We start from the raw sequence: 9,840 nt of genomic DNA, 5'->3' as shown, positions 1-9,840 counted from the left end.
CCTCCCAGTAACCCAGTAACCACAAAATAAATAAAAAATTCAACAACAACATCAATCACAAAATTAGCAACAATCCATCATCAATCATATATATGTTCTTTAAAAATTAAAAAATAGGAAGAACGAAGAACAGAGAAAGAGAAGGGTGAATCAACAATGGTGAAGTAACAACAAAAACAAAAATAGAGGCAAGGGAGGCGGCGGGTTGGAGACAGGGGCGGCGGCGGGTTGGACGCAGGGGGTGAGGGGGTGATGGAATGGGGTGAGGGGGTGAGGGGATGAGGGAGTGGCAACTGATGAAGGAGGAGGGGAAATTGGGGGTGGGTTTGGGGTGAGGGGGAGAGACGAAGAGATGAGGGGGTGGGTGGGTGGGGTTTTATTTTTTTTAATATTATTTTTATTAATAGTTAAGGGTAGTTTGGTCCAAAAAATAGAAAAGGACGATTTTATAACGTTTTGTAACGTTGAGGATGATTTTAATAAGAAAAAAGATCGGGGACGATTTTAATTTCGACCTCAAACCTTGGGGACGAAAAAATTACTTATCCCGAAACAAATGTCTATCTATTTGAGAATTAGATTTTAATGTTCCAATCATTTAAATTTTGCTTTAGTTCATAATATAAAATCAAAGTCTCAATTATTCTAATTAAATGATCAAATTTTTATTATTTTCCAATCATTTAAATTTTACCTACAATTATCCAAAATATCCAGCTGTTATAAAAATTATCTAAATCCTAATCCTTTTTAACTCAAATTATCAAAGATGTGATTTAGTTGCCATTCATGAATTAATATTTGAAAATAGTATCTTCAAACTAATAAAAACAAACCTCAATCATCATTTTGAATTTAGTTTATCAGTTTGGAATCTCTATTTATGAATCCATGTGAAATCCAAATAACACCATTTAAATTTATAGGAATAAAAAATTACCTCAGAAACTTATCCCATATGAATGTTTTATTTATGGGCTTCTTCTTGCCAGCAAGTATGAACCCCTTCTCCTTTCTTGCATTCCTTGTTTCCTCTAAATTGACAAATATGTTGTGCACTACCATAACCATATAAAGATATCAAACTTCTTCAAAATTTTTGTTCCACATTATATATGGCTCTAAACATGATGATCGATATATCAAAGTATATTTGAATGAAATTCTTTTAGTTACATCTTCAACTAGATAAGTGATACATACATATTTTAGTTTATTTCATTCTCAGTGTTCCACTTCACCATATTCATTTTGTTTTAAAGAGAACTTTCAATCAAAATTATATTCATCCTTATGTAAATTAGAATTTATATATCTTATCTTTTTACTGCATTTTCATTTGTTTGATTTCAGATCCTAGAATTATAAAGTTACTCAAATACACTAAAATATAAATTTTCTTGTATTACCCAAACAATTTTAATGTAACCTATATTATTATGTACAAATTTCTAAAGTTTATATGAACTAATATTTTGAATAGGGTCCTCCACTCAAACTCTAAGTCCATTTTTAAGTATGTTACAAACCAATGACATAGTAACTCACACTTACATGTGCCAAAATAATCGTTTAAAGATAAAAAGTAAATTCACTTACCTATAGACCGATTGCTTTGATTAGGATAACCTTTTTGTGTAATGTGTATAGTTATTGTGTCTGATATTACACTGGCTGCACATGTAATGTTGTTAGTATCTGAGTTAGAATTGTTTATGCAACTACCGCGGTTGGGGTCATCTTCAGTTGTACAAATTGATATAAACAAATATGACATTAGCAAAATATTTGCAGTAATTACTTGAAAAACTAAGCAAAGAAAATTATATATTGTTTGTAAAACCTATATCAGCCTGCTGCTTTGGAGTGTCATTCATTGTAACTGCTGATGCAATACCTGCAAAGGTTAAGTTAATAGAACTGTTACTATTTTTCTGCGACATACACAAATTTCCTCTATTATAAGCAGCTTGTTCTTATTTACGTCTATTCAATATCTATGGAATTGCCATTAACCATGTGGATTGTTTTCTCTAAAGGGACTCCTCTTTCCAGCAAGCTCCAATGTCCTTTCTCTTCTACAAATCTTTGCCTCTTTTGCCAATCAGTTTAATTGATTATAACTTTATGCTCTCGACAATTCTCAACTACAATGTCTTTAAGAAAATCAAGTGATCTTCTCATATGTGTAATGGGCATATATATTAAAATGGAATAAATTTTTTCAACTTTCAAATGAACTTAAAATTAAGGTGTGTAGTAACATAGTTCTCACAATTAGTTTTATTACACTAACAATGTGTTCTTACTCAATACTAACTATGTATTGTGTTGTAATTACAAAATTAGTCCAAATTGTAATGTCCAATGCATGATTTATCTCTCTATAAATCAAAGCAAGTTAGATATTGATTGGTATCGAGCATATTAAATCCATCTTTTCTATATATACTTCTCAAATTCACGGATTTCTAAAACATCTAAATATTTGCTAAATGAAATATAGAAACCTGGGATGGCACCTCCAGTTTCAGCAACATGTTAATGGAGAAGCTGAATTCTACAAAAATGGTGTCATATTATTGATCAAGCATCCGAGTGTGCTGATTGTCTGTGAGGGAGAAAGCTCAATACTTGTTACATTGTTCTCTTTCTTTTATTTTTCCAATTTTTTACTTTGTCTTTTATTTCTTGTCATAACTGTCACTGCAAAAACAAACAATATTAGTCCACCCATGGCTCGGGTCATTACAACTTTAGAGTTTTTTTAATTAAAAATTACTACTTAATGGTTCATTAATCTGTCCTCGTTCTTGAAGTCTTAAACCACTTTCTATATCATAAATTCTCTGGTTGATTTGAAGAATATTTTGATCATTATTTGCATAAACATCAACCTATCTTTTGTTATTGGCAAATATCCCTTGTTGTTCTGCATAAACCAAAAAGATGTTCAATATACTTCTTATAGTTTCTACTTTCTCATAGTTATAAATTTGTAAAAAAAACTTTAATTAATAAAAGTATACTGAGTTTCATATGCAGACTTGAATATTTATCGATTGAGTTAAATCTGATATTCTGAAGAAGTTGTCTCATTATTGGTTGCTTTGGTGGCTCCAAATCTACTGTTCGTTGTCTCTTCCTCTTCTCCTCAAGAATAATTCTTCTTTCTTTCCTGAAAAGTGTAGCTAATGTCTCCATTGCTCAACCAAATGTTATGACCTAGCTATAAATTTACATTCCTATCTATGTCATTCTGGTTTTCTCTTTCTAGTATCACTGTAAACTTACATTTCTATTTGATGTATGATATAATATCTCTCTATTTCATAGCTTACTCAATGCACTCAAGTCATCTGGCAACATGAAACGTACGTTGTATTATGTAACAGTGATATGTTTCTTAGGACCAACTCAGTTTAATGTTGTTCCTTTAATTTTAGTTTTTTTTACTCTATCTTCTTCTAATACTAAGCTGTATACTGATGTGTGAGCATCTTTTCTATCTTTTCCTAGTGAATTTACATTTAATTTGTTGAGTTTAATCAAGAATTTATTATCCTTTAGCCACTATGGATGCTACTTTGACTCTTGTCCAATTCTGTTTATTTTAGGTAGCATTCGGCTGGATTTAATGGAGTTTCTGCAGAAAAAGAGAAGAAGGCTAGTGATGCTGTCAATCCTGACCTCTCTGCACTCAAACCTGCACAAATGGAAGGAGCACAAGAATTAAAGAAGATGACCAGCGAGGAGCGACGCGTGCGCGTACCTGACGCGTGCGCGTGATTTTGAGATTTGCACAGCGACGCGTGCGCGTACCTGACGCGTATGCGTGACACGCGAAGAATACCATCGACGCGTATGTGTGACTGACGCATACACGTGACATGCGCCATGTGCAGAAAACGCTGATTGCTGTAATTAAATTATGATTAAACTTTAATTTTAAAATAAGAAAATATATTATTTAGTTTTAAAAATTATAATTTAAATTTATTAGGATTAGATATAAAAAGAAAGAGAAAATTCTCTTCTAGGATTATTGGATTCCATTTTTGATAATGTAAATTACAGTTTACCTGAATCCTAGTTTCTCTCTCTGAACCATGAGTAACTAAACCTCCACTGTTAAGGTTAGGAGCTCTGTCTATTTGTATGGATTGATTCTATTATTTTTCTATTTTAATTTATGTACTAATTTATATTTCAAGAATTGTTTTCATTCTTTATTTTATGAAATTGGGTGGAACGGAAGTATGACCTTCTTTCTAATTGAGTTCTTGTATAACTTGGAACAGCTCTTTACTTGAACAACAGCTTGAAAACATATTCTCCTAAATTTCTAATTATTTGGACTTAACGGGATACGTGACATATAATCCTCTTATATTTGGATAATTAGAATTTTTGTGGCATAATAACTAGAATTAAACTTCACCCCCTAATTGGAATTAATTGACCAAGGAATTGGCGATTGATGAGAGTTAGAGGAGAGTAGAAAGGTCTAAGGAATTAGGTTCTAGTCACATATAGTTTGCCATGAATTAAACCTTGCATGATTAAAATAAATTAATAAGAAAAGTTAATCCAAAAAATAGATAACTCTGAAGTATTAACTGCCTTCTCCATATTGTTTTCCCAACTTATTTATTGTCTGTCTTCTGATATTCTGAGTTTCATGTTTAATGTTTTTGAACTCCTAAACGCTCTTTTCTGTTTGTCTAACTAAGCAAATCACTTAACCATTGTTGCTTAATCCATCAATCCTCGTGGGATCGACCCTCATTCACCTGAGGTATTACTTGGTATGACCCAGTGCACTTGCCAGTTAGTTTGTGGTTATAAATTTCGCACCAAGTTTTTGGCGCTGTTGCCGGGGATTGATAGTGATTAACAACTATCAGTTATTTGATTGCTTAGATTAGGCATTTTAGTTTTGATTTTTTTATTTAAATTTTGCTTTAGTATTTTCAAAAATAAATAAATAAATAAATAAATAATTAGCACTAATATTTTTCTTAATTTCTGAAATTAAGTTTGGTGTCTCCTACTTAGTCTTATTTTAATTTTTCTTATTTAATTTGCCTAATAATTTCGAAAATTTTTAGTCTTAATTTTCTAGTAATTTTTGAATTTTAGTGTTTGTTTGTTTTATTCAATATTTTTATCTCTTTACTCAAGTTACCTCACTGGGAATTCTTTGCACTCTGACATAGAGAGTTCCATCTTTTTTTGTCTTCTGTTTGTTTATGCGCAGGAACAGAGACAAATAACATCTCTTAGACTTTGATCCTGAACCTGAAAGAACTTTCAGGTGGCGTTTGCAACAAGCAAGACTTTACAAGGCTGCAGAATCCACTATGGACCCTAACAATGCTGCTAATACTAATGTGGCAAATTTGAATGGGAATGAGCAACAAAGGAGAGTACTTGGGTCTTACTCTGCTCCTACTGTGGATCTTTATGGAAAAAATATTGTGGTGCCTCCTATAGCTGTGAACAACTTTGAGTTGAAGCCATAATTGGTCATCCTGGTGCAACAAAACTGCCAGTATCACGGTCTTCCTCACGAAGACCCAAATCAATTTAATTCTAATTTTCTGCAGATTTGTGATACTGTGAAGACAAATGAAGTGAACCCTGAGGTGTACAAACTCATGCTCTTCCTGTTTGCTCTGAGGGATAGAGCAAAGCTATGGCTCAACTCCCAACCCAAGAAGAGTTTGGATACTTGGGACAAGGTTGTTACTGAGTTTCTTACTAAATTTTTCCCACCAAAGAAGCTGACTAAGCTTAGGGTGGAGGTTTAGACCTTCAGGCAGAAGGATGGTGAAACTCTTTATGAAGCTTGGGAGAGATACAAGCTACTGACTAGGCAATGCCCTCCGGACATGTTCTCCAAATGGACCCACTAGATATCTTTTATGAAGGTTTGAGTGAAATATCCAAGATGTGCTTAGATAATTCTACAGGTGGTTCACTGCACAAGAAGAAGACACCGGAAGAGACTATTGAGCTTATTGAATTGGTTGCTAGCAACCAATATTTACTCATCTAATAGGAATCTTGTGAACTCTGAGGCTCCTCAGAAGAAGGGTGTTATGGAAGTAGAAGTGATGAGCGGATAATTTATACGCTTTTTGGCATTGTTTTTAGTATGTTTTTAGTATGTTTTAATTAGTTTTTATTATATTTTTATTATTTTTTAGTTAAAATTCACTTTTCTGGACTTTACTATGAGTTTGTGTATTTTGTTGTGATTTCAGGTATTTTCTGGCTGAAATTGAGGGTCCTGAGCAAAAATCTGATTCAGAGGCTGAAAAGGACTGCAGATGCTGTTGGATTCTGACCTCCCTGCACTCGAAATGGATTTTCTGGAGCTACAGAAGCCCAATTGGCGCGCTCTCAACGGCGTTGGAAAGTAGACATCCTGGGATTTCCAGCAATGTATAATAGTCCATACTTTGCCCGAGATTTGATGGCCCAAACCGGCGTTGCAAATCAACTTCAAAATTCCCAGCGTTTTAACGCTGGAACTGGCATAAAAATTGGAGTTAAACGCCCAAACTGGCATAAAAGCTGGCGTTTAACTCCAAAAAAAGTCTCTACACATGAAAGCTTCAATGCTCAGCCCAAGCACACACTAAGTGGACCTAGAAGTGGATTTTTACATCATTTACTCATTTCTGTATACCCTAGGTTACTAGTTCACTATTAATAGGATTTTTTGACATTGTATCGGTACCTCATGACACTTTACACGTTTCTCATTGTATCTTCTACAGCATGAGTCTCTAAACCCCATGGTTGGGGATGAGGAGCTCTGCTGTGTCTTGATGGATTAATGCAATTACTACTGTTTTTCATTCAATCATGCTTGCTTTCATTCTAAGATATCACTTGTTCTTAAACCTGATGAATGTGATGATCCGTGACACTCATCATCATTCTCAACTATGAACGTGTGCCTGACAACCACCTCCGTTCTACCTTAGATTGAGTAGATATCTCTTGGATTCTTTAATCGGAATCTTCGTGGTATAAGCTAGAATTGATGGCGGCATTCAAGAGAATCCGGAAGGTCTAAACCTTGTCTGTGGTATTCTGAGTAGGATTCAAGGATTGAATGACTGTGACGAGCTTCAAACTCCTGAAGGCTGGGCGTTAGTGACAGACGCAAAAGATCACTGGATTCTATTCCAACCCGATTGAGAACCGACAAATGATTAGCCGTGCTGTGACAGAGCGCGTTGAACATTTTCACTGAGAGGATGGGAGGTAGCCATTGACAACGGTGAAACCCTACATACAGCTTGCCATGGAAGGAGCCTTGCGTGTTTGAAGAAGAAGACAGTAGGAAAGCAGAGGTTCAGAAGACAGAGCATCTCCAAAACCTCAACCTATTCTCCATTACTGCAAAACAAGTACTTATTTCATGTTCATTTGCTTTTCACAATCAATCCTGATAATTTTTGATATCCTGACTAAGAGTTACAAGATAATCATAGCTTGCTTCAAGCCGACAATCTCCGTGGGATCGACCCTTACTCACGTAAGGTATTACTTGGACGACCCAGTGCACTTGCTGGTTAGTTGTGCGGGATTGCAAAAGTGTGATTACAATTTTGTGCACCAAGTTTTTGGCGCCGTTGCCGGGGATTATTCGAGTTTGGACAACTGACGGTTTATCTTGTTGCTTAGATTAGGACTGTTCTATTTTTGTTGGTTTAGAGTCTTTTATTTGAGTGTAGTTTCATATTTTAAGTTTGGTGTCAATTGCATGCTTTTGTTTTTCTTTTAATTTTTGAATTTGCATGTCCTTAGTCCCTTTTTGATCTTTAAAAATTCTAAGTTTGGTTTCTTCTTTGTGTTTTCTTTTAGGTTTTCGAAAATTAGTGTTTGATTTTCTAAAAATTTTAAGTTTGGTGTCATTTTGTTGTTTTTCTCTTTCCTCATTTCAAAAAAAAAAAAATTCAAATCTTTTTCAAAATAATTTTCAATCATATCTTTTTAATTGCTAATTCCAAAATCTTTTTAATTAGTTGATTGATTTAGTTTTTAATTTGCTTTGATTTTATTTTATTTTTTTTTAGTTTTCGAAATTTTATTTTAATTTCCTTTTGTTTTATTTTATTATTTTCGGTCATTTTTTAAAAAAAAAAAGAAGAAAAGAATATAATCTACTTGCAATCCATATCATTTCCCTTTCTTCATCATGGACCTAAGCGGAATTGAGCAGTCCAGAAGAACTTTGGGGTCATATGCTAACCCCATTACAGCTGCATATGGGAGTAGCATTTGTATACCTCCCATCAAAGCAAGCAGCTTTGAGCTAAACCCTCAACTCATTATCATGGTGCAGCAAAATTGCCAGTATTCCGGTCTTCCACAGGAAGAACCTACTGAGTTTCTGGCACAATTCTTACAACTTGCTGACACAGTACGTGATAAAGAGGTGGATCAGGATGTCTACAGATTATTACTGTTTCCATTTGCTGTAAAAGATCAAGCTAAGAGGTGGTTGAATAACCAACCTACAGCAAGCATAAAGACATGGAAACAGTTATCAGACAAATTCCTGAATCAATTTTACCCTCCAAAAAGGATGACACAGCTAAGGCTGGACATCCAAGGCTTTAAACAAGAGGATAATGAATCCCTTTATAATGCCTGGGAGAGGTATAGAGGTATGCTAAGAAAATGCCCCTCTAAAATGTTTTCAGAGTGGGTACAGTTAGACATCTTCTACTATGGGCTTACAGAAAAAGCTCAGATGTCTCTAGACCACTCAGCTGGTGGATCTATACATATAAGGAAGACGATTGAGGAGGCCCAAGAGCTTATAGATACTGTTGCTAGAAATCAACATTTGTACTCTAGCAATGAGTTCTCTACAAAAGAAGAAGTTATGGCAGTAGTCACTGATCCTAATCCTCAAGAACAGGTGGTTGAGCTTAATCAGCAATTACACCTAATGTCAAAACAGTTAGCAGAATTTAAAGAGATGCTCCAAGAAACTAAAATTGCTAACAAGAACATAGAATCACAGTTGAATCAGGCAAAACAGTAGCTATCTAAACAGATAACAGAAGAATGCCAAGCAGTTCAACTGAGGAGTGGGAAGACATTGAATAACACTGCTCAAAGTAGCAAAAAGCCACTAAAGGAACAATTGACAGAGGATAGCCAAACCACTATCCAAAATTCCTCTGAGAACAGTAAGAGCCCGGAGAGGAATACTCTTGGCGTTCAAACGCCAGAAAAGGGGGGAAAGCTGGCGTTAAACGCCCATTCCCTGCCCAGTTCTGGCGTTCAAACGCCAGAAAAGGGGGAAAAGTTGGCGTTAAATGCCCATTTTCCACCCAACCCTGGCGTCCAAACGCCAATGGAGAATCAGACACTTGAAAGTGCTGATAGTAACCCCTCTAAAAAGGCTTCTCCAACCACTTCTGTAAGGAATAAACCTGCAGCAACTAAGGTTGAAGAATATAAAGCCAAGATGCCTTATCCTCAGAAACTCCGCCAAGCGAGCAGGATAGCAATTTGCCCGCTTTGCAGACTACCTAAGGACTCTTGAAATAAAGATTCCGTTTGCAGTGGCACTTGAGCAAATACCTTCTTATGCTAAGTTCATGAAAGAAATCTTAAGTCATAAGAAGGATTGGAGAGAAACTGAAAAAGTATTTCTCACGGAAGAATGCAGTACAGTCATTCTGAAAAGCTTACCAGAAAAGCTTCAAGATCCAGGAAGCTTTATGATACCATGCACATTAGAAGGTGCTTGCACCAAGACAGCCCTGTGTGACCTTGGAGCAAGCATCAATCTAATACCTGCAT

At 35.1% G+C, this 9,840-nt stretch overlaps 1 non-coding gene across 1 annotated transcript; it reads right to left on the bottom strand.

Annotated features, from left to right (window-relative positions):
• Window positions 1-5,792: 5,792 nt before the first annotated feature.
• Window positions 5,793-5,899, bottom strand: LOC130948761 (small nucleolar RNA R71). The gene has a single exon (XR_009073237.1). It is a non-coding gene; the product is annotated as a small nucleolar RNA R71 (small nucleolar RNA).
• Window positions 5,900-9,840: the final 3,941 nt, after the last annotated feature.

The sequence above is a fragment of the Arachis stenosperma genome, chromosome 1 (assembly GCF_014773155.1).
Source record: "Arachis stenosperma cultivar V10309 chromosome 1, arast.V10309.gnm1.PFL2, whole genome shotgun sequence".
NCBI classification, from domain to species: domain Eukaryota; kingdom Viridiplantae; phylum Streptophyta; class Magnoliopsida; order Fabales; family Fabaceae; genus Arachis; species Arachis stenosperma.
Note: the sequence above shows the minus strand (reverse complement) of the source record. Positions and strands in the feature narration are given on the sequence as shown.